Source organism: Penaeus chinensis, chromosome 10 (genome assembly GCF_019202785.1).
Source record: "Penaeus chinensis breed Huanghai No. 1 chromosome 10, ASM1920278v2, whole genome shotgun sequence".
NCBI classification, from domain to species: Eukaryota; Metazoa; Arthropoda; class Malacostraca; order Decapoda; family Penaeidae; genus Penaeus; species Penaeus chinensis.
In genome coordinates, this window is record NC_061828.1 from 18,757,864 (window position 1) to 18,762,863 (window position 5,000).

General features: G+C 44.9%; 1 protein-coding gene across 1 annotated transcript in view; it reads right to left on the minus strand.

Moving 5' to 3' along the window:
* The window catches only part of LOC125029621 (roundabout homolog 2-like), a 50,381-nt gene that overhangs the window by 39,216 nt on the left and 6,165 nt on the right, over positions 1 to 5,000 (minus strand). The gene's annotated exons all lie outside the window — the stretch shown is intronic.

Sequence of the window (5,000 nt, forward strand, 5' to 3'; positions counted from 1 at the left end):
AAATAAGTAACTAACTAACTAACTAAATGAATAAATAAGTAAATAAATGAATAAATAAATAAACCTATAGCGAAAACAGAGATAACTAATCCCCCAAAACAGAAGCCAAGATTTGAGACCGCCAGCCACGGAAAAAAAACACCTCAATGACCCAGCCTCGGAGTGAGAGACCGCAACTCACAATCGACAAAAAACTATACCGTAAACATAGAAAACCAATCCTTCCCAAAACAGAAACCCAGATCGAGACCGCTAAATGACCCAGCTCCGGAGAGAAAACGCCACGCGCAGCCAACTCCACCTCGCCTGAGCCTCGTCCTTACAAAGAGGCAAATGGCTTTCACTCCCCTGCATTGTGTGGCTCTGAGACGGTCGTGGCGGGCTATGACGTAAGCTCGTTATTCCCGAAAGGTTATTCTATAATGGGGTATATAAATGCTTGATTGGGGGGAGGGGGGAGGAGGAGAGAAGGGGGGGAGGGGAGGAGGAAGACAGAAGGGGAAGAAGGGAGGAGGAGGAGGAGAGAAAGGGGGAGGAGGAGGAGGAAGACAGAAGGGGGGGAGGGGAGGGGGAGGAGAGAAGGGGGGAGAGGGGAGGAGGAAGACAGAAGGGGAGGAGGGGAGGAGGAGGAGACAAGGGGGGAGGGAGAAGGGGGAGGAGGAAGACAGAAAGGGGTGAGGGGAGGAGGAGGAGAGAAAGGGGGAGGGGGAGGAGGAAGACAGAAGGGGAGGAGGGGAGGAGGAGGAGACAAGGGGGGAGGGGAGGGGGGAGGAGGAAGACAGAAGGGGAGGAGGGGAGGAGGAGGAGAGAAGGGGGGACGGGGAGGGGGGAGGAGGAAGACAGAAGGGGAGGAGGGGAGGAGGAGTAGAGAAGGGGGGAGAGGGGAGGAGGAGGAGAGAAGAGGGGAGAGGGAGGCGTTGAGATTAGGGGGAAGGGGAGAAGAGGGAATAATTGGAGAGAAGAAAAGAGGGAAGAAGAGGAGGGATAGAGAGAGAAAAGAGAGAGGGATGAGGGGAGAGGGAAAGTCTGGGGATAGGGGAGGAAGAAGGAATGGAAAAGAGAGAGGGAGATGTAGGAGGGAGAGGAGAGGAAAGGGGGGGGGGAGAAGGTTGAATGAGTGGAAGGAGGAAATAATGATGGTATTATAAAGTTAAGAAGAAAAAAAAAATGTAAAAAAAGGTTGTTTAAGAGTCTATTGTGCAAAGAATCATTATTGCAAAATGAAAATAATCCATTACAATGAGAGATTATTGAGTAAAGAATCATTATTGTATATATCGAAGAAAAAGAAGAAACGCGAAACGAAGAAGACACAGTTATGAAAAAAAGAGAAAGATGAAAAAAATCAAGAAAAAAATGAAGATGGAGAAGAAGAAAAATAATAAGAACAACAACAACAAGGAAACAGAAAAAAAGATGAATAATAATAATAATAATAATAATAAGAAGAAAAAGAAGAACAAGAACGAGAAAAAGAAAACTGAAAAAGAATAAGCAAAAGACAAAGAAGAATTAAAAGAACATGAAACAGAAGAACAGTATAAATTAAAAAAAGAAAAAAAAAAAAAAGGAACAGAGGAAGGCAAAAATAAACAAAAAGACAGAAACCCAAAAACCAGAACACAAACGCAAGACAAAGGAGCCCCAACAAGCACAATCGAGACTCCCGTGTTAACAGCGAGGCACTGCCCCCCCCCCCCCCCCACGCCCCCACGAGCCAGGGTCACGCCTCCGTCAGAAGTGGCAATATCGTCTTGGCATCCCGTGTTCGCCCGGCTAAGAGGTCCCCGAAAATCCGGCGAAAGAAGTCGAGCGGAAAGTATGAGGAGCATCGGCCGGGAGGAGGCAGGCTCTTCGAGATCGCCCTCGCCGATTCACTCGATGCGCAGGTCGACCGAGGTCTCTCAGGGGACTCCTTTCCTTTGCTTCCTTCCTGCATTTCTTTCCTTCTTTCTCTTCCTTTCTTTCTTTTTCTTTTTCTTTCTTTCTTCTCTTCTTTCTCACTTTCTTCCTTCCTTCCTTCTTTCTTCCATCCTTCCGTCTACCCTGTAACCCTTCCTCCCTCTCTTTCCTCCTTCCTTCTCCTTCCTTACCTCCCTCCCTCCCTCCGCCCCCCCCTTTTTACTCTTCTCCAGCTGCATACATAGACCCTCGTTCTTTTTTAGGGGGGGAGGTCAAAGAGAAAGGAAGATCAGAAGAAAGAGTTGGAGGAGGAGGAGGAGGAAGAGGAGGAGGAAGAAGAAAAAGAGGAGGAGCAAGAGGAGGCGGCGGATGTGGAGGAGGAGGAGGAAGAGGAGGAGGAAGAAGAAAAAGAGGAGGAGCAAGAGGAGGCGGCGGATGTGGAGGAGGCGGATTGGGAAGAGAAGGCTGAGAGAGAGAGAGAGAGAGAGAGAGAGAGAGAGAGAGAGAGAGAGAGAGAGAGAGAGAGAGAGAGAGAGAGAGAGAGAGAGAGAGAGAGAGGGAGAGAGGGAGAGAGAGAGAGAGAGAGAGAGAGAGAGAGAGAGAGAGAGAGAGAGAGAGAGAGAGAGAGAGAGAGAGAGAGAGAGAGAGAGAGAGAGAGAGAGAGAGAGAAAGAGAGAGAGAGAGAGAGAGAGAAGAAAGATGTTTCCTCCGTCTGCCTAATAAAAGCATATCCACAGCATCAGCGAAACACGAACGCAAGGATAGACAGAAGACACACACACACACACACACACACACACACACACACACACACACACACACACACACACACACACACACACACACACACACACACACACAACCACACACCCACCCACACACACGACGAGGAAAAAGAGAGGAAAAAAAAGAAAGAAGAGAAAAGAAAACACGCTCATGAAGAACCGGCACTCCATATTGACAATATGAATGTCGTTTTCATGGCGCAGCAGGAAGCGTCATGGAACGTCACGCAATAAATACTAAACCTTCTGCCGTCGCCGGATGCACTTATACCGACAATAAGGTTGCTCAATACGCGCGGGGGGGGGGGGGGGGCTAGGGTATTCGACCTTATTGCGGGTGGACGGAAGGGCGAGTGGAGTGGACAACACGGGATAATCGTGTTGGCGAGACGTTGTGGACACGCACGCTACACACGGAGGGATGTTAACACGGTGTATCGGTTCATCGGGACGCGGGCGCGGTGGTCGGGGGCAGAGGGACAGCTTGATAAAACGGGAATAGAGAGACGTATGAATAAAAGCAGGTAAACAGGCAGGTATGCAAACAGACAGACTCACAAGCACAAATACACACTAATACAATACAACATACTATACACGTACGCACACACGCACAAACACAAATGTATACGCACACACGCACACACACGCACATACACAAACACACACACACACAAAACAAAAAAACAGACAGACAGACAAAAACTAGCATACAAAAAAATAGACAGACGGACAGCCTTTATGTCAGACACACACACTTACACTTACTTATATACACAATTTGAGAGACTACAGATTACTACATTTCTTCGGAATTAGTGCGTTTAAGGGGGGGGGGGGGGGGCGATGATTTTAGAAGGATATTGGATAACGTAAAAGTACGATCCCTTCCTGATTTTACTCTATTTATTTTTTGTTCCATTTCTCATTCTCTCTTTATTTTTTCCCTTCTTTCTCCCTCTTTCTCTTTTACTCCCTCTTTTTTCTCCCTATTTCCCTTTCCCCTTATTTTTCTCCCCCCTCTTCTTTCTTTCTCTCTTTTTCTCCCCCCCCCCCCCATCTCTTACTAGAGAGAAAGAGAGAGAGAGAGAGAGAGAGAGAGAGAGAGAGAGAGAGAGAGAGAGAGAGAGAGAGAGAGAGAGAGAGAGAGAGAGAGAGAGAGAGAGAGAGAGAGAGAGAGAGAGAGAGAGAGAGAGAGAGAGAGAGAGAGAGAGAGAGAGAGAGAGAGCAAGCATACTGTACGGATATTTACGTGGCACTGCAGGTGATTAACAGAGCTGAGACATGCTAAAGCCTCATCAACCAGGTTCACTCAAGACTTAAGACTGTGTGTACATACCCTCCACATACATACATACATACACCGAACCATATAATTCATTTTCGTACGTACATAATCGCGTTCTGATGGTGTACAGGGAGAAGAAACAAAATTACAAACAGTTCTCGGAAAACACGACACAGACATAGACAGTTACAGACACACTAATACACCCGCACACACATACAAACACACATACGCACTACCTCCAACCATACGTAAACTAATAATTAATCTTTCTTTCTAAGCATCGACGTGATGCTTTGACGGGAATACTAAATAAAATAAAATTCTCTATTACTTTCAAATTTTCAACTTGTATCTCGCTCTTTTTCTAGATTATTCTTCACACTTGAATATGATTAGATATTTCCTGTTTATCTATCTATCTAGTTACTTGAATCGCAAAAGAATAAAAGAAATTTGGAAAGTCATTTTAACATGAATAGAGCTTATTAAGTAAAGCTGAAGAAAGCAATAACAGATCTCAGGATACTGTCATTATATATCTTATTCTGGTATTACTAATATTTATGTATTATCATCCTATCTCCATCACATTTTGTTTGTGTTCGTTTCCCCTGGTCATTCTTATTCTTTTTCCCTTCGTCTCTCCAGCTTTCTCCTTCCGTAGAATTGACACGTATATTTTTAAAATCTGTATTCAAGATCTATTTTCCTTTTATAATTTTGCCGACTGCATTTTCCATTTATTAAGACCTCTCGTTTGATTTCTGTAGCTTTGCTTGTATTTCCTTGCCGTCCCTTTTCCTTTTTCTTTTCTCTCATTTTATATTCTATTTATATTCTATATCAATTTTCCTTACTTTCAATTCACTGTCATGTATTCTTTTCATATGATCGTTTACCGTTTATCTCGCAATTTCGACTCTCTTTTTTTCTAGCTTTTCATATAATTTTCTCTACGTCGTATTTTTTCCCATTAACTCACCCACATGTCACTCTGCCTATCTCATCCTCTCTCCCTGTTC